The sequence below is a fragment of the Oryctolagus cuniculus genome, chromosome 2 (genome assembly GCF_964237555.1).
Source record: "Oryctolagus cuniculus chromosome 2, mOryCun1.1, whole genome shotgun sequence".
Classification (NCBI taxonomy): Eukaryota; Metazoa; Chordata; class Mammalia; order Lagomorpha; family Leporidae; genus Oryctolagus; species Oryctolagus cuniculus.
In genome coordinates, this window is record NC_091433.1 from 24,809,431 (window position 1) to 24,830,941 (window position 21,511).

The 21,511-nt window shown below is 35.7% G+C and overlaps 1 pseudogene; it reads right to left on the reverse strand.

Moving 5' to 3' along the window:
• Positions 1 to 9,173: 9,173 nt before the first annotated feature.
• The window catches only part of LOC138848690 (COP9 signalosome complex subunit 8 pseudogene), a 30,896-nt pseudogene continuing 18,558 nt past the window's right edge, over positions 9,174 to 21,511 (reverse strand).

Sequence of the window (21,511 nt, forward strand, 5' to 3'; positions counted from 1 at the left end):
GTGTGCATCATTTTGTGGTCAACTAATGCTTTGGATAGTGATTGAATGCAGACTTGTTAACGCTGTAGGTTTCCAATCTCTGTTCAGCAAACTGAGAGTCTATGGGACACATTTCTAATTGCAGCCTGTAGTCATTTTCCACATTTTTCAGTTTTTCACAGTGTATTCTCATATTCTCCTATTGCACATTTGTATTAATATTTATAACATTATATGTGGAGCCTATTTTCTGGTTTTTTTAACTGTGAAATATACCTGTTATATTTCTAGTTGTTTTCCTGCTCTTCATGATCTGGTCTACTCATAAAGTGCTTATTTTCTCTGCTCTTCCTGAATTAAGATTGCCACATTTTGTGTGCCATATTCCATCCAAATTAAATCCATCTATAGAGCTGGCAAAGCTGCTGATTTTGTGACTGGCCTGAACTCAGAAGAATTGTTTTTGGCTGACCACGCCAAGAGGTGTATGAGGAGAAGGCAAACTCGTAACAATTTTACTCAGTGCTATTGCTGTGTTTCAACAGTAAATGCTTCTCACTTCATCTGACTTTGATTAATTCACCAATCAATACACCAAAATTAATAAATCTGGCAATTTCACCCACTTTGATAATTGTTTCAGAGAGGAATTGTTTTTACTAACCCTGGTTATGATTTCCATAGTAAAGTATCTTTTACGTTATTATTGTTGCTGTTTTTTTTTATCTTTAGATGGCTTTCATATGCTGTGAAGAATCTTCAATATCCATTATTTACTAATTAGCCTTTCTGATATTTCTCTGATCTAGCAATGCCTAATCATTTGTTTTTAACACATGGATTTTGCTGTTCACCATAGCAATAAAGATATATGTCTAAAGCAAGGCAGTAGTTTAGTGCAGGAATTAAGTTGCTGCTTAAGATATCAAAGTGCCTATGGTTCAGTCTCCACTCTGCTTCTGATGCCAGCTTCCTGCTAATGTGCACACTGTGAGGCAGCAAATGATGACTCAAGTACTCGCATCCCTGATATGCACATAGAACTAGATAGAGATCCTGGCTCCTGGCTCCAACCTGGTCCAGCAACAGCTGTTGTAGACATGTGGGGACTCATCCAGCTGATGGAAGATCTCTCTTTGTCTATTTCTCTTTCTGTCTGCCTCTGTCTCTCTGTATTTCTCTGTAATTTTCAAAAAAAATTAAATAATAATAAAATGCATAAAGCAATGGAAATTTAGTGTTTTATTATTTTTAAAAATTTTTATGTTTAATTTTTAAAAATAATTGTACCTATTTATGGAATATAATGTGATATTTCCATATACACAGGCAGAAATGGCAGGAGATGGGCTGATCCAAAGACAGGAGCCAGGAGCTTCTTCCAGGTCTCCCACATGGGTACAAGGGCCCAAGTGCTTTGGCCATCTTCTGCTTTCCCAGGCCATAGCAGAGAGCTGGATTGGAAGAGGAGCAGCTGAAACTAGAACCAGTGCACATATGGGATACGGGCACCACAGGTGAAGGAGTAACCTACTGTGCCACAGAGCTGGCCCTCTTCTTTGTGTTTACATGTAAGTTTCTTCTTTTTTTCTTTTGTAAAAAATATTTATTTATTTATTTGAATGGCAAACTTACCAAAAGGCAGAGACAGAGGCAGAGGGGTAGAGAGAAAGAGAAAGAGAGTGAGAGCAAGAGAGAGAGAGACGTCTTCCATCTGCTGACTCACTCCCCAACTGGCCACAATGGATGGAGCAGTGCTGATCTGGAGCCAGGAGCCAGAAGCTTTCTCCGGCTTTCCCACGCAGGTGCAGGGGCCTAAGGACTTTTGCCATCCTCCACTACTTCCCCAGGCCATAGCAGAGAGCTGGATCAGATGTGGAGCAGCTGGGTCTCGAACCAGTGTCCACATGGGATACCAGCACTGCAGGTAGCAGCTCTGCCCCCTATGCCACAGTGCTAGCCCCTACATGTAAATTTCTATACCCTGCTGTAGATTAGATATATTCACTTGCACTTTGCCAAATATAACATATAAGAAAAATTTTTTGAGAAAGCAAAAGAAAGAATAAAGGAAGAAATCAGATGAGAGAAATAGAGAAGTGGCATCAAGAATGTTAAAGAGATAGATGTGAATCAGTCAATGCTATGGCAGTCAACAGCCTGTATGATGGCACTAGACGCAAAGAGGAAAGAGGGCATAAAAGGAAGATTCAATGTTTGTAACACATGTGGAACATATTATTCAGGTTACTGAAAGCTGCTGTTGGCAACATTGTTTTGGTCACAAATTTATTCTATCTTGAACTTACTATGATCAAAATTTACATTAAGTAATTTGAATTTTCCACACTTCATGACTTTAAACCTAAAAACCAAAAAATAAATTATGATGAGTGTTATTACATAACCTTTTCCTTCATTTTTTATTTGATTCTGCTATTTTCTAGGGATAAAGTGATAAAATAATATTGATCTTTATTATGGAAGCATCTCTTTCTAAAAAAGTTTAAGAACACATAAAAGTACGGAGAATAATGCAAAAATAATAATAAAAAAACCTCAATGAAGCCATTACATGATTTTAACCACCTTAGCTCTGAGTAAATCTTATTTGAAACTGTACTTCAATCCACTTCTTCCCCTTTCCAACATTAGATTAAGGTAGAGCCAAGAAATACTGCTTTTCTTTCATGACTATTTAAGTGGCTGTCTTAATGACTTGTAAAAATCACTGCTTTATTAAATCTAAAGAAAAATCATTTTCTTGACCTCATCCAATTTAGTGTTCTATTTTTGTGAAAACTTTATCAAGTCTTCTTTGAAAGTAATTCACAAAACCACCCTTATCTTACAGCTCTGAAGGTGAAGTGGATGCTTTCCAGGAACATATGATCATCTCTATCTGTTGGTTCCACAGGTGCAAATTCAACCAACCCCGGCAGAAAATATTTGATGGGAAAACTGTATCTAGACATGTATAGACTTTTCCCCCTCACTATTCCCTAAACAGCGCAATATAGCTATTTACCAAGTTACATTGTGTTAGCTGTTATGCATAAAATGCTTTTCAGAAGGTTGTGCATAAGTTACATGTATGCATAAACATTTTTATATTTTTAAAAACATTAACATTTTACAGAGGTAACTTGAGTATGCTGGATTTTGAAAACAGGGTGTATAGGGTTGGTACAAATTTCCAGTGGATACTGAGTGAGAATTGTATGTGTTTTATCAGTTTTTTTAAAGATGTGTTTATTTACTTGAAAGTTGGAGTTAGAGAGGAAGAGGGAGGCGAATTGGGAGAGACAGAGAGAGAGAAAGAGAGAGAGAGAGAGAGAGAGAGAGATCTTTCATCTGTTGGTTCACTCCCCAGAGGGCCCCACCAGCCAGGGCTGGGTAAAGCTGAAGCCAGGAGCCAGGAGTTTCTTCTAGGTCTTCCATGTCAGTAGGAAGGGACCAAGCATTTGGACCATCTCTCAATGCTTTCCCCAGGCCATTAACAGGGAGTTGGATCACAAGTGAAGCAGCCAGGAACATGAACTGGGGCCCACATGAGATGCCAGCTTTGCAGGAGGTGACTCCATCTGCTACATCACAGTACCTGACCTTGGACTGTATTCTTGTTGATGCTAAATTCAAATGTCCATTAAAGTTTCTACTATCACTTGTTCAACTTACATTCTAGAGTCATATGTTCTTCATTCAACAACAAAAAAATCAAATTTCATAAATGTTTAACAAAGTATTTTGCTTTAATATCCATACTCTACCAAACTCTGTAAGTGGTGATCTGACCTGGTATGTTTACTAACTTATTTTATTTTGTATATTAAGCAATGATTTTTATGCTTGTCATGCACTGTGAATTGCTTACACTCCTTTGGTTGCCTTGTGCTTTGCCAAATACTCCATTTAACCAATGAGCCAAAGTGCATTGTAACTGATGAACTGCAAGTGTGTTCAATATATTTCTGATAAAAGCTGAGTCAGCAGGAACAATATACTGGAGTGCAAAAATTAAAATGACATAATGCTGAGTACAATTCCTTCCAAGTTAACACGCTGGATAGCAAAGTTACTCCATGAAACTATATTTATTTACTAGAATTAATAAATTAGACATTTTAGTCTAATTTAGTCTAATACAAAGATTATTTGATAACAAAAATTAATCTGTGAATTTTAATTTTCTGTAGTCTTTCTGTGTAGAACTATTTATAATGGAGAAAGTATGTGTGTATTAGTGCACATGTCCATTTGTCTGTATATTCTTATTTGCATAATTTTTATAACTAATTAAATTATATAAGGTTAATTATATTTTTCATCTCCATAATTTTAACCAGGCTATGCAATAGGAAGTGTAAGTCCTCTTTTTTTAAATAATATGTCCTGTCCACATTGAGTTATGAATAATCTAGGTTTGCTATACATTTATATAATATATGTAAATAATGTACTTATATAAATATATTTATAATATGTATAAATATATATGCATATATATTTATACTTTAAGCTCTGGAGAACTAAAGAATAAAATGAATTAAAGTATTAGAGAAAAACATGTCAATGTTTGAAATTAAATCCTTTTAGGCAATGAGGTTTCTAGCCAGTAGAGTGAAAGAGCAGATTGCTAATTCTAAAATTAATGTAAAACATGAGATAATATTTGAGAAACAAGATTATTTTGTTGGTTCAGAGAATATGGTTAACAACTCTGGGGATGAGATTTGGTGCAACGATTCAGTCACTGCTTAGGATGTCAGCATCCCCTGTGGGAATATCTGGGTTTCAGTTCCACCTCAACTTCCTGGTAATCTATACCCTGGGAGGCAGCCGGTGATGGATCAGGAATTTCAATTTCTGCCACCTGTATGGGAGAATTGGTTGAATTTCCGGCTCCTACTTTCAGCCTGGCCCAGCCTCTGCTGTTGAGGGCATTTATAGGGTAAGTCAGTAGATGGAAGAGCTCATCTCTCCCTTTTCCTCTCCCTCACCAACTTCCCTTTCCCTCTTTGTTTCTCTGCTTTTCAAATAAATTAAATCTTCATTAAAAATATACCCAAATGAACAATACATAGGTTCTAAATTGTCTGAGAAATTAAAGTAGCTCACACCTGTACATTGTTCTTTTTCCTTTAATTTTATTACTATGCTTTTGTGTTCAATATTTTTCATACCAAATTTTTTTTTCAAATTCCAGATATATCCTTATGTAAGTAATGAGACCAAATATAAGTTTCTTGTACTATTTTGTTAACATGATGCATAGTTTTTATCTGTAATGGAGACAATGACCATTATTGCAAATAATGGAATCTGCATGCAACAAATTCTACTTCCTTTCACTCCATTTTAAAAATATAATAAAATTAAAGGAAACCTGTAAATAATCTTATAATTATAGTGCCCTTATAATGTATCAAACAAACAACAATTTTTTTTTTCTAAGAGTGAAGGGTGGTGCTATATATCCTTGGCAAAGAGATTTAAACTGTAACTGCTCAAGGACAAATAGTATCTGCAATTATTATCTTTACTCAACAAGTTTCTTGTGAATTTTTATATACAGCCATTAATGCTTTTCTTCAGGAATTTAGTGTATCTAACACCGCAGTTTTGGTCTGCCATTGATGAACCAAACCGGGAATAATTCAGACTCACAACCAGGTACTCTTTGAACAAATGTTTATGAAGATTTGCTATTTATTGAATTTTGATGTGCAAACTGTTTTCTTCAAATCATAAACCCTTTTCATTCCTGCAGATGTCTGAGAATTCCGACAGGTGGTATAACTAAATAAGAAAGGAGGTAACTAGAGACATTCAAGGTTGCCCTATTCATATAATGGGAAATAGCATCTGTCTCCTTAGACTCAAGGTCTCCTGTTCCCTTGTTCTGCAATATAGTTCATTGTCTCCTTTAAAATGAAGAAGCTGGTTCTTATCTAGCTAGCATTTGTTTGCTTCTTTAAAACACAATCTCTTCCAGGAGCTTCACTACTGAAACTTAGAGTCCATAAGAAACTGTAATTCCAAGAATTCCTGATTAATATTAATGAGAGCAATTTGTACATCAAACAAATTCAGATAATCTACCATGGTTCCCTTGTTATTTTCATGTTTAGATAGAAAAGGACCAGAGAATATTCTCTTTGTTTTGTGTATTTTGTATTCAGGATATATAAATGCCTCAAATTGTGGTACATACTCAACTTGTCTATGTATTTCTGAGAGATAGAAAATGTTTTTTAAAGTTATATTGAACCAGAAACACCAAACATACTCAATAATTTTAAAATGCATTTATTGATTAAACACTCAATTATTATGCCCAAAATTCATTGCCTTTGTGACACTGTACTTCCCATGACTGGAGTTGAGAAGTTCCTAGACCCATAGATTATTAGCATAACAGTGCTTTGTGAGCACAGTTTTGATTCTTAAGTAAGCTATTTGACAACTTAATGCAATCTGAAAGGGTAAAAGCTTATCCCAGTAGGTTCTCTGGTGCTAAACTGGTGCTTTTGCCAGTGTCTATGAACCTTACTTTACCTCAGGAATATACTTCTCTGAACTCCTGACAACCTGAATGCCAAAAGCTGGTGCTCTGCATTTCATCCTTATCTGCAGGTTCTTCTAAAACGTTCAGCATCTGATGCAAGCACGTGTTTATCTTCAAAATCTTGTGCAATCAAGAGGTCTAACCCATTGCAAAGCAGTGATTTTATGCAATACTCCCTGCTTATTTGCAAGGAATATGTTTCAAGGTCTACCATAGATGCCTTTAACAGCAAACACACATACACACACATATACAAACACACCAGGTTTTTCCTGGACATATAAGCCTTTGATAAAGTCAAATGCTTAGATTAGCTTCAGTAAGAGATTAAAGTAACTAATAAAAAGAAAGAATATAATAACATTCTATAATAAAATTGCCACTGTCACTACTATTCCATTTTATGGTAATTAAGTAAAATTAGTATTACTTTGATACAATCACCTCAATACTGTGATAGTCAACTTAATAGCTAACATTTTTCTAAGTGACTAATGAGCAGATAGTATGTAGTGTGGATATGCTGGCCAATAGCATAATTCACCTCCCAGTTGGGATGTAGCAAGATGTTAAGTGTTATCATTGTACCACAAAGAATTGCATGCAACCATATATTGTTCATTTCTTAAAGTTTCCATTTAAAATTATTGAGCTATGTTTGACTGTGGTCAACTTAAATCATGGAAAACAAACCATGAATAGTGGATACAACTGTGTTCTTTTTTGGGAAGTTTGTATATATGCAAAAGCTAATTATCTTTTGGGAAAATCATTATTTACACCTTTAGTTGACCAGATTACTACACACTTACCCTATTAAGAAGAATTAATGTGTGGCCTTGCAGTTCCCACTGCTTGGGAGCCTACATCCCATACTGGAGTGCTGAGCTGAAGTCCTAACTCTGCTTGATTTCATCTGCCTATTAATGGGCAGCCTGGGAGGCAGCAGGTGATGGCTTAAGTAGTTGAGTCCCTGACAATCATATGGGAAATCTGCATTGGATTCATGATTCCTGGCTTCAGTCTAGCCTAGGCCCTCATTGCAAAAATGAAACAGTGCACCAACAGATGGGAACTCTCTGCCTATTCCTGCCTCCAAAATAAATTAGTTATATTTAAAAATAAAAAAATAGTTTAGTTTACTGCTTAGACCTTTAGTGAAATGTGAAGATTCACTCTCAATAAGAAAAACTTTCTAAAAGTTTTCTTGGTGTTAAATAACATGATACATGCATTTTAATTTTCTATCATTATTTGTTTCAAACAGGAGTGAGTGATGGAAAGCTATTTTATGCAACTGAAAATAGACCTCTGGATGTGTATGTAATTGGAGAAGACTTTGTTGTAACTTTATAAGGAGATTTTTATACATCCCTCCCTTGTTGTTGAATACTTTATTGCAAAACTTTATGTAATCTTTTCTACAAGTCTATGTATTTAAATAATGCACAAAAGATTCATCATGATAAACATGTTGCACAGGTACTCTCAAAATTAGTGTATGAATGTGTTTGTGTATTTGAGAGTCTCTAAAAAAAGAATTGATTGGTTGAAAGAAGCAGAGCAAGTATGCACAATATTAGATCCTGTTACTGACTTAGGCACTATCACTCTCAGATGTGTTTTCATACTCCTTTGGCTTCAGCTAAACTAAAATTCTGTTTTGCAGAAGAGGAAGATGAATAGAATAAACACCTTTTAATATAAAGCAGCATAATGGTGGCATAGGAGTAAGGACATAGGGCTTGGTGATAGAAGGTCATGGATTGAATCCAAGCTCAGCAACTACATTTTCCCCTTAGGCAAGTGTTTTCAACTGTATCAATTTTTCAACTCTTTTGTGAGAGATGTTCAAGGTGTTCTCCATCACTGCACATCACCCTGCACCTGATTCTGTGCCTCTAGATGTTGATATTTATGAAATAAGCCAATCAATAAGCTTGGACTTCTGACTTTAAGTTGGGTTTAGTGAATAGGATGCAACATCAAGAAGGTAATGGAAGGGAGTTTGTTGATCATCCCCTTCTCTCTGTGCCAGCCTGAAAATTAATAATATGGACTTCTTCTCAAGGTTCCATCCTCTACTGCTATAGATCTTACCGGGTGCTGGAAGCTTTCCCTCTGCTGGTGGTGACAATGACCTAGATTCCTTACTATCTTTTGTAATCAATCCCATGCCCTTTCAAATGGATCCCATTGATAAGCAATCGTCATCGTTTGAGCATGTGGTTATGTCACAGGCCCAAATGCATATAGAGAAAATATAAAATACTAGCAACATACAGCTGTTGTATGGATTAATCACTACATGGGAGAAAGTAGGGAGGTGTATTAAATGCCAAATCAATAGCATTTGAAGTTACCTGGGTCCTGTGCATCAGTGTCTGTATGTGAAGTGCCTGCCTGGCCATTCCTGTGCAACAATTATAAGCAGAGTCTTCCTGAACATGCCTCTTGCTTCTACCAGGCTCCTGGATTTTCTGAAGACCTACAGCTACCCTAAGCAACTGGTAGTAAGCTACATGAAAGACAGCTCATCCATACCTCAGTGTTAGAATGGGTCTTCCTCCAATTACTCAGTTTTTAAAGTCACTCTGACTAAAATTTGTCAAGTGAGTGACTATTATTACAAGTCTGCCAAAAAGGTGACAGTTGCACTGTTGTTAGAGAAAGAAGGATTGACATTGCCCATGAGATGACAATGTTTCAATTGTTGGATAACAAAGGTGACAAGAACCCGAAAGTGGCTGTGAATTCTTGACATTTCCCTACAGGCAAAGAGAATTCATATTACATGCTGCAAAAGTGGTAGTCAAGTCAAAGAGACGATGCTTACAGGGGTTCTATTCATTTTAGACACTTGAGGAGGAAAAAGTGCCAAGTATCACATATTTAATTTTAAACATTAGAATAAGAGGTAGCATACCACTCTTACATGGATCTGTCTATAGTTTGGTACAAAAAATGGAAAGATCACAAAAGAACCATGTTAGAAACATCATTTTCAGACATATCTTAATTCACTCCCCTAGACCTATCAGGTAAGGCTCATTAAGTGATACACACATTTTCTCTCTCTCTCTCTCTCTCCACCCCACCCCCAAAACTCTGGTCATACTGCCATCCTGCATGAAAGGGACAAGAGAATTAAATCATATGCATATCTTTTCATAACTACTGTGCCACTGCTTGACTTTCTTAGGATTCAACTTATTTATCTATAAAATGAAGAATTTTACTAAAGTCACCCAAACAAAGTCCTTAAAGCCTACAGGTTGTTACAAGGTAACAATGAGTCTAACTAAAGTATGACAAAGGTTCTCTTTTATCTGAAATTATATAACAATGTAAAAGATTATGAAATTGCAACTAGTAAATTAGAAAATTATCTTTAATAAGATTGAATAGTTCCAATAGTGACTCATGTAAAACAGCACTATAGGAAACATATTTATGATAATTACATATATGTGATTTATAAAATTATATATATGTTTATAACTTGCATTTAAGTATTATAAACATATAACCTATAATTTATGTATTATATAAGTCTATCATATCTATATCTACATATATATATATATATATATTTGGAGAGAGACATTGGCCAATGCCATAATCAATGATGAAATACTAACATCGTTACTCCTAAAATTAGGTTTGCTGTTTCAGTATTATTATAGACACTTTGCCATCATGATAAATATGAAATATAAATACAGTGAAGTGGTTTTTTTGAAGATCTATTTACTTACTTGAAAGGCAGAATTATATATAGGGTTGGAAAGATGGAGAGAGATCTTTCATCCACTGATTCACTCCCCAGATGGATGCAAATTCCAGGACTTGTAAAGCTGAGGCAAGAAGCCAAACATTTCATCCAGTTCTCCCACTTGGCTGCAAAGGCTCTTGGGCCATCCTCTGCTATTTCCCCATGCACCTTAGTAGAGAGCTGGATGGGAAGTGGACTTCCCAGGACACAAGCTATCACCTATATGTGATTCTGGCCTCACAAGTATTGGCTTAAGCCTCTACACCACAATGCTGACTCTATGCATTTTTAATTAAGAGGTCACAAATTCTATTACTTTATGGTGTTTTATTCTAAATATCAATTAAGTAACACTAAAGGATAGAGAACAAGCCAAAAAATAAAATGAAAATATATTTACAAGTAAATATTTTTTTCAATATCACAGTGAATTTAAAGACATGCATATTTTGTTGAATACTAGAGAATCCCTGTACAAGCAGATCAGTGAAACAATTTATATAGCCAAGACAGAGCACTTAATTTTTTTTAAAGATTTATTTATTTTACTTGAAAGTCAGAGTTACACAGAGAGAGAAGGAGAGGCAAAGAGAGAGAAAGAGAGAGGTCTTCCATTTGATGGTTCACTCCCCAATTGGCCACAATGGCTGGAGCTGCACCAATCCGAAGCCAGAAGCCAGGAGCTTCCTCCGAGTCTTCCCATGTGAGTACAGGGGCCCAAGTACTTGGGCCATTTTATACTGCTTTCCCAGGCCATAGCTGGATCGGAAGTGGAGCAGCCAGGTATCGAACAGGCGCCCATATGGAATGCTGGCACTGCAGGCGGCAGCCTTACCTGCTATGCCACAGTGCTGGCCCCAGCACATAATGTTAAAACAGACAGTCCACTATTTTGGTTGAAAAATTAATGGGGACAAAATAATAATATTTCTTCCATTTTAGACTGAGTAGATGGTTGTGAGTCTTATATAAAATAGGAGAAGTCCCTAATTTTGAAAATAATATATTATCTATGTAGATTTTTCAAACCACAGAAACAAATGATAAGCTATAAAAATTACTTATTATTATAATTCCTTCAGTTATTTCCAGAATCTGTACAAAATAATGGCTCTTCATCCATTCACTGATTCCTTCCACAGATGTCTCACAAACTCAGTCGAAGCCTGAGAAGCATTCACAGGTACACAACAATAAAATTAAAAAAAGACGCTCAACGTAGATTGTTTGAAAAAGAACAGCCAAAAATAGGTAATTTTTTTCTATCAAATTAAAAAAATTAAGAAAAACATGCAAGATGTTTTAATTGTGTATGATATTAAGAAATGGTAAGTATAAATTATTATATCTTAGGATCTCTGTAGAAAAAAGTAAAACATGAACTTTTTGATAATTTTTGAAAATTTATAAAAATTATTTAAGACAATCAGCAGAATTTTTAAGTTAGATAAAAATTATCATTATAACAATATTTACTTCAAAATGCAAAAGCTCCTATTCTTCTATTCATGCAATTCATCTTTTACAAAATTCATTTATTTATTTGAAAGGGATATGGAAGAGACAGAGAAAGGTCTCCTATCTCTTGCATCTGCTGGCTAACTCCCCAGATGGCCAGACTGAGCAAGGCCAAAGCCTGGCACCAGGGCCTTCTTTCAGGTCTCCCACATGGGTGCAAGGACCCAAGGACTTGGGCCATCCTGTGCTGCTTTTCCAGGCCCATTAACAGAGAGCTGGATTGGAAGTGGAGCAGCTGGGGCTAGAACTGGTGACCATTTGGGATGCCGTGTTGCAAATGACTTCTTTACCAGCTATACCACAACTTCAGCCCTGCAATTCATCTTCTATTAACCACTTACATGGGATAATCAGTTAAACATAAATTTCCTGGTGGACATGTATGCATATTCTTTGAAGTTGAATTTCTGTATTTTAGCTTATGTTTTAAAATATAAAACCATGTCTTCTTACAAAATGATTTTAAGGCATTTTCTATTTCAATATAATGCTATGAGATTTCACCTTGATCCAATGCCAGCCAAAACTTGGCATTATTGGGCTGCAATGCTTAGCCTACCTAGTGAATATAAAATTGTATCATTTTGTGCTGTTAATATGCATTAACAAGAGCTCCCTAATACTAATAATAGTGTTAACAAGAGTTCTCATGTGTTAGTTTATTAACAGATTTCATCTATTTCATTTAGATACATGTGCTTTACCTGTAGATTGTTTTGCCCATGTTTATACAGCTATTTTAACCTACTGAGTACTCTGAGTATGTGTGTATTTAAGAATATTAATTATTTGATTAATTAATTTTTTAAAGATTTTATTTATTTATTTGAGAGGTAGAGTTACAGTGAGAGGGAGAGGTAGAGAGAAAAATCTTCCATCCACTTGTTCACGCCCAACAGCTGAAGCTGAGCCAATTCGAAGCCAGGAGCCAGGAGCTTCTTCTCGGACTCCCATGTGGATGCAGGGGCCCAAGTGCCCAACTTCCACTGCTTTCCCAGGCCATAACAGAGATCTGGACCAGAAGAGGAACAGCTGGGACTCGAACTGGTGCCCATCTGGGATGCCAGCACTGGTGGCAGAGGATTAACCTACTGTGCCACTGCACTGGCCCCCCACTTAATTAATCTGAAAGGAGGTGAGGGAGAGGAAAAAAGAGAGAGAAGGAAGGGGAGGGAGGAAGGAAGAGAGAGAGAGAGGGGGAGAGAGAGAGAGAGAGAGAGAGAGAGAGAGAGAGAGACTCCCATTCTCTGGTTTGCTGCCCAAGCAACAGCCAGGACTGGGCCAGGCCAAAGCCAGCAGCCAGGAAGTCTGTGCAGACCTCTCACAAAGGTGGTAGGGACTCAAGTACTCGGGCTGTCATCTGCTGCCTTCTAGGCACATTGCAAGGAAGCTGCATAGGAAACAAAGGAAAGACTTGATCCCAAGTCTCTGATGTGGGATGCAGTCTTCCCAGTGAAGGCTTAACCAGCTGAATCGTAACACTCGTCCCATCTAAGTGTATTTTGTAAAATAATTCCTTTTCAATAATCTTGTTCTGGTTGGTGCTTTGTCTTTTATGTTTTCTCTACAATTTCTTTATAGAGTGTTTTTTGTACTTTAGTTTACCCAGCCTACCAGTCCCTCAATTTTTTTGAGAGTTTATTGTTTTGTTTTGTTTTGTTTTCCCTTGGAAGGCAACTAAAGCATCAAGGTGATTGACACTGGCTTCAAATTTACTTTTGCATTTAAATCTTTAGCCCATCTGGAATTGATATTTTGTATATTAAGTGTAGTGAGCATGCAACTGCCAACTGACATCCCAGATGGGAACTTACCCAAGACTGTTTATGTGCACACCACTGCTTCCCTAGTGAAATGTGATGCTTTTTAGGCCATATATCAAGTTTGTGTGCGTGTCTCTCTTCTAATCTGATACTTCTGTTTCTGTGGTCAATATAGTTTATCTTTGGATTCTTGCCACATGGATTTAAGTGTTTTAGTTTTATAAATGTCTTAAAAGCTTTGAAAAAATTCCTCTTTTAGGGTTGATTTTGTTATTATTATTTCCTTTACCCAAGGATGAAATTTAGAATTATACTGTTAATTTCTTCAAAATGCCTATCAAGATTTTTATTAAAATTTTATTAGGTCTTTGAATGCATTTTTGGAGAAAAAATACCTTTACTAATGTTTTAAGATTTTTCAAAATTATGAATACTCTCAACAATGTTTTAAAGTTTCTTCACAATTGTCTTGTATATTTTTGCCTCATTTAAAATTGTTTTTTTGCTTTTTAAAATATTACTTTTTAAAACATATTTCTGAAAAAGAGAAAAGCAAAAAAAAAGAGATTTATTTATTTATCTAAAAATCTGAGTTACAGGAGAGGGAAAAAGAGAGAAGGAGATCTTCTACTGCTGGTTCACTCCCCAAGTGGCCACAATGGCCAGGGCTGAGCCAGGCTGATGCCTGGAGCCAGGAGCTTTATCCAGATCTCCCATACAGATGGCCCAAGTATTTCAGCCATATGCTGCTGGTTTCTCACACCATTAACAGGAGCTGGATTGGAAGTGAAGCGGCTGGGACACCAACCAGCACCCATATGTGATGCTGGCATTGGAGGCAGCAGCTACACCTGCTGTGCCACAACACTGGACCCCAAATTTTATTTATTCTAATAATCAAATGAAAGTATTTTGTATTTGCATTTTCTTTTCAGCAACAGGTTCTCTGAGGCATAATTTTAATTCATTCTTTCTTATCATAAAATTTGTCTCTTTTAGAATAGGGTATTGCAAGTTCTTTGTCCTGTAGCTATTCATAAAGACAATGCTTAAAAGACACCAGTATGGACAAGGTTGATTATGTTTTTTGTATGGATTTCCACGATCTGGTTAAAGAAATTTCCTGCTATTCTAATTGCTGAAGATTTTATTCTAATATCATAAATGTTGGTAGACTATCAGAAAGAGCTTTTGCCCATTCCTTAGCATGTTTATTTTAATCTTGTTATATATTGTGCAATGGCTTCTATTGATTTTATAATATTTAGTCAGGAAAGTCATTAGACTACTGATTAAGAAACTGGTTAATTTGTGGGGTTCCATATCACAGTGCCTGAGTAGAATCCTGGCTTTAGTTCCTGACACTAACTTTCTGGTAATGCCTACTTTTGGAGTCAACAGTGATGGCTCTAGGGTTTCCCTCATGCATGTGGGAAACCTGAACTGGGTTTCCAGCTCTTGCTTTGGCCCTGATTCTGCCTTGACTATTGTGGACATTTGGAGAGTGAACCAGTCTTCTACTTCCTTCTAGATTTTCTGTTGCTATTTTTCTAACATTTTAAATGTTATTTTTTCTCGTGTAGGGTTTTCAATTAAAGCTTTTTCTTTAGATTTCAGATTAAATGTCCCTAAAGTAAATTTCAACCCTTCAAATAGTAGGCTTTAACTCTTTCCTAAACCAAGTCTCCTTATTATATATTCACACATATACCACTTAAATGATATCAAAGTATTCATTTCACACTTTTTTTAAATGTATAAGTTTCCTTGATACATACGGGGACTTTATATGAAACACTTTTTGTATAGAGCTTGTGTCAATTTCAGGGAAAGTATTTAAAAAATAATCATTATTACTATATATCTTACAAGGGATGTATCTAAATATTTCACAATATTCTACAGCAACTAGGTATATTTGCAATGAAAATAGTGTCCCTATGAGGAGTTTAGTGTTCATTTAAGAAGAGGAAGAGCTACCAAAGCTTTCTCTCTCTACCATGCAAGAATACAAGTGGTAGACTACACTCTATGAGGCAGGAAGAGGGAATTATGCAGAAAACAAACATACAGACACCTACATCCTGCCATTCTCAGACTCTAGAACTGCAAGAAAAAAAAATGCCCTTTATACCATCAGTCTAGGGTATTTTGTTATAGCACCCAAGCTGATTAAAATACAAAGCATCTTTAAATGGAAGCCATTTTACCATCATCAATGCCAGATTTGATTAATAAAGTCCAGTCATGGTTCATTGCACAGTTACAATAACATTGAAAAGAAAACGGTACCTGAGCACTGTAAGAAATTCTGTGTGTAATAAGACTGTGTATATCCAAGCAAATGTATATATTTATATGGAGTGTTACTGTAATTTTTGTAATGGCGTGAGACAAGTTTGCCTTGCTCTGGAAGATAAATATTTCCTCCTTTAGAGTAGCTGCACTGAGACAGCTTTCTGCCTGGAGAATTTACCAGGGGTGGTCCCCAAAACATAACAGACTTCAGCCACTTGTTTTCAGAGGCTTCTGTTTTGTTAGAGAAGCAATTTTCCATCTAGAGTGCAGTCGTTGTTACATCGTCACAAAGATGGTCCCTGTCCACCATCTTTACAGAACACGGTGTTGGTACTGACTGTGGTAAGCATTTTGCTCAGCCGAAGCTGTAGTCTTGTGAGGGTATAGATAATTATGACTTGTCTGCTTATCAATTTTCCCAGTGCTGGTGATATGTATCAGTGACTATTTTGACCAACACATACAAGAACATTTATTAACCATGGATTAATATGTGGTAGTATAGCTTCATTTAAAGTATAATACATTTATGCACATGGATGCACATATGTACTTGTATTGGGAAGGTTATTTATTGAAATGCTAAAACTGGTTATTTTCTCTGATTTTTGTTATATTTTCCAAATGGTCCAGAGTAAAAACATATTGTTACATCCACAATAAAAAATAAACAACTATCATATTTGTTTCTGCAAATTATACTGTTAACAGAGGTCTCAATTAATTATTCTACTCTCTAAAATTCTCTTCGTGACTGATCTGACTCTGGCCATTTCAAATGTCCTGCTAATGGGAGGATATTTATCATAATCCTTACATATCCTAATGGATATTTTTACTGGTGTCAGGACCCGCTAGTCCAGAACCTGAAAACATTTAGCACTCCAGGGCATCACTCAGGGGGAGGAAGCCATTTTTCTTTCAAAAACACAAGTGTTTATTGACATATATTTTCTACTACTTTCCAGAGGTCAGGCAATGCCTGTCCAGATCTTCATCAGTGAGTCACATTTCATCACGATAAGTACATGAAAGCAATACAGTTTAAAGTGTCTTCATAATTTATTATGTTTCCATCATCATAATGCTACTGATATTCAGTTGATGAAATAGGAGAGGTAAAAAGGTTTATAATGCTTAATTGACAATGCTGCTCTGTGACCACCTCTACCATATCACAAGTTGCAACCATCTAAGAAGGTCATGTATCTAAAATAGGTCCCTGATATACTCCTGACAAACTTCAACATTTTAAAATTACATGAAATTGATGCAATGCATACAGAAAATATATTTACCAAAAACATTCTCCATGTATTCACTTGCTACCAAACATAGTCCCTACAGTGAAGAATTGGTTCATGTTAAAGCTGAGATCATTGTTAAACTTGTCCTGAAGTTCTATTATCATAGAATTGATTAAAATTTACTTGCAATTTTATTTAAACAAATCCCTCCCCCAAGTAATAACTATATCATAATCAGCATTGTGCTATAGCAAGTAAAGCCACAACCTGTGATACCAGCATTCTAGCTGTTCCACTTCTGATCCAGCGCCTGCTAATGGCCTGGGAAAAATACCAGATGATGGCCCAAATATTTAGACACTTGCCATCCATGTGGGAGTCCTGGATAAAGACCCAAGATCCTGGCTTTGGCCTCCCAAGCACTGGCCATTACAGCCATCTAGAGAGTGAACCAGTGTGTTTGTGTGTGTGTGTGTGTGTGTGTATCCCTCTCTATATTTAACTTTGATTTAAATATATTAATCTAAAAAATAATCTTTATTCTTCAGGAAGAATGAAAAATATACTGCTGAAAAAAGAAAATGCATGTTCTGCATTTATTAACACAAAAAAATCTAATCTATTAACTATTAAATTAACACTTAATTTTAGTGAATGGTAGGCAATGGGCATCTGTGATTTAACTTGGATGAATCATTTAGTCTTTTGACTTTTTTTGTTCCTAAAGAGAGCCAATCAACCTTGATTATGGAAAAGAAAACTGAATAGCATATTTGCTTGATCCAAATGTAATGATTTTAGCAATCTTTTGTTGTTGTTACTGTCTATTTATTTATTGAAAGTCAGAGTTACAGAGAGAGAGAGAAGGAGAGACAAAGAGAGAGAAGAGACAGAGAGATCTTTCACTCCTGGTTCACTCCCTGAATGGCCCCAGTCACTGGGGCTGGGCCAATCCCAAATCAGGAACCAGGAGCTTCTTCTGGGTCTCTCACATGGCTGCAAGGGCTCTAGCACTTGGGTCATCTTCTGCTGTTTTCTTAGGTGCACTAGCAGGAAGCTGGATCAGAAGTAGAGCAGCCAGAATTTGAACTTGCTCCCACATAGGATCCTGGTGGCGCAGGCAATGGCTTTACCCACTATGCTACAGTTCTGACCCTGATTTCAACAATCTGATAACAGTATTTACAACAGATTTTCTTCTTTATCTCATTTCAACAATCTGATAACAGTATTTACAGCAGATTTTCTTTTTTATCTCATTTTAATGCTTACAACATTGTGTTCCCTGAACTCTACCCAATGTATTCCAATTAAAATTTCCTAGTGTTTCTTTGGTTTCCAATTTAATACATGAATTTACCAGTAGATAAATGTTTCTACTGAGAATAATAAAGCCCAATGACAGCTTTTATAACTGAATTATTAAGATGATTTTTCTAATCAATTTAATAAGCAATTATTGATTGTCCCTAATTTTCAAAGTAAGAGAACTTCAACTACAGCTCTTCCATATACACTTAGTATATATAAATAAGTACAAATGAAAAATCTACTCATTAAACCTGCTTTTATTTTTTTGTTTCAGCATTTTTCCTTACTTTGATACATTATTGAAAAAAATAAAATGAGAATAACTGGTTATCTCCTTAAACCAAGAAATGTGTCATCTAGATTTGTATAACACATGCCTAAAACTGTAAGCCATCTAACACTTGCTCAAATTATTTTAATTGCTGACTAAGAATAGTTTCAAATCCTTCAGTTTATAAAAATTATTATAAACTCTATGAACCTTTTTGATGTATAAAATTTAAAAGTGACAGAAATATAATGTGAAAAACTGGCATGGTTGGTGTTTGCCACAAATTTGAAGAACAATTTTTGCTGTCAATCTTGTTCTAAATTTCAAAAATCGTGGCTTTGATATCATTTGATTTTCAATTCTCAACTAAACATGTTCTTTCTCAAGTAACAGTTGGAGATTTAAAAGTATAAGTCATAGTATACTCTTTTAACAGTTGCAAAGAAGATAAATCAAATCCATTTATTTTATAAAATCTACTGGGCAATGTATAATATTTGATATGGACTCATTTAACATTTGGTTTGTAACTATTTTATTTTCATTTTGAAGAATTCAGAAGAACTGAGAACTCCATATTATAGACCTTGAGTCTTAGGTCAAGGATAACAAAATATAAAATTGTATTTAAATATACTGGATAATATGAATGACTGTCATTCCTAATTCCCTCTTCATGACCGCTCAGGTAGTAAATATGACAGAAAGAAAAGCAAGTAAAAACTATTGGAACAAGTTTGGAAATTAAGAAAAGGAACGAAACTGAGAATTGGTATTTTCACAGTTTAAACAAATTGTCTGCTATCAAAATTTAAGGATTCTAATTTAAAAACAATTACTATAAAAAGAACATATTTGATGCATTCCATATATACAGGTCCAGGAAGACAACTATATTTTCTTGACTTTTAGGATCATTTATTCTAGATCTAAGGAAAATATCATTGGTATTTTGATTGGGATAACATTGACTCTGTAAATTGCTCTGGGTAATATGGGCATTCTCCCAATCCACAAACATGGGCGATTCTTCCATTTTTTGTGTCATCTTTTATTTCTTTCTTTAATTTTCATTATATAGATCTTTCACTTCCTTGTTTAAATCTATTCAAAGTATTTAAATTTCTTTTTTAGCTATTGTGAATGGCAGGATTGTTAAAAGTTCTTTCTCAGCCATGGCATTGTCTGTGTATACAAAGGCTTTTGATTTTTGTGTGATTTTATATCTTGCAACTTTACCAAACTCTCTTATGAAATCCAACAGTTTCTAAGTGGAGTCTTTTGGTTTCCCTGTATACAGAATCATGTACTTGTCAAACAGGCATATTTTGACTCCCTCATTTCCAATTTGAATCCCTTTGATTTCTTTTTCTTTCCTAATGATTTTGGTTAAAACTTTCAGTTCTATATTGAATAAAATGGTGAGAGTGGGCATCCTTGTTTAATTCTGGATCTTAGTGGAAATACTTTAAACATTTTCCCCCATTCAACACAATGTTGGTTGTGTGTTTGTCATAGTTTCCTTGATTGTGTTGAGGAATGTTCCTTCTATACCCAATTTACTTAAGGTATGAATCATGAAAGGATGTAGTTTTATCAAATACTCTTTCTCCATCTACTGAGATATAATCATATGATTTTTATTCTAATTTGTTAATGTGATGTATCATACCTACTGATTTGCATACGTTGAACCATCCCTGCATACCAGAGATAAATTCCATTTGATCCAGTTAAATGGTCTTCTTATATATTGTTGTATTCTATTAGCTAGTATTTTGCTGAAGTTTTTTGGTCTGTTTAGGATTTATAGTTTGTTGTTGTTTTTTATTTGTTTTTGTTTTTGTTTTTTTGACAGGCAGAGTGGACAGTGAGAGAGAGAGACAGAGAGAAAGGTCTTCCTTTTGCCGTTGGTTCACCCTCCAATGGCCGCCACGGCAGGCGCACCACGCTGATCCAAATCCAGGAGCCAGGTGTTTCTCCTGGTCTCCCATGGGATGCAGGGCCCAAGCACTTGGGCCATCCTCCACTGCACTCCCAGGCCATAGCAGAGAGCTGGCCTGGAAGGGGGGCAACTGGGACAGAATCCAGTGCCCTGACCGGGGCTAGAACCTGGTGTGCCGGTGCCGCTAGGTGGAGGATTAGCCTATTGAGCCGCGGCGCTGGCCTTATAGGTCTTCATGACTCAAGTAGATTGTATGTATCCATTTCTTCTAGATTTTCCAATGTGTTTTCATATAGCTATATGTTGTAATTCCTCCAATTTTTCTAAATGCAGGATTAATGTAACTAACACTCATAGTAACTGTGACACAACACAAATTTTATAGTTCTGGTGAAGTTGATGCATCTCATAACAATTTGTGAATTCTGATGAGTATTCAGGAATACATTGACTCCACAAAATTCTCTGAAAGTATTCGTAAAAATAGAGACTATAGTATTTAATATGAAAACGGGCATTATTCTTATATTGAAACATTTTTATCAAATTCCCAGAGTTTCTGTGTTATTCTTCTTTTATTTTTAAAACTGGTCTCACTTATCTAGGTTTAGGGATCATTTCTGGTGTGGTTCATACGGAACGAAGTTGTCACATGGTAGAGGACGGCTCAGACCAGCACTGGGGGTATATACAGAGGGAGCTTCTTATCCCTTTCCTTATATGTCTGGAGCCTCTGGTTAGCATAAGAATGTTGAGGCATAAACCTGATTGGGGAGCTGAGAGGTTATGAATAAATAATCTCTTGTGTTATGAGCTGCATTGTGTCCTCTCATTAG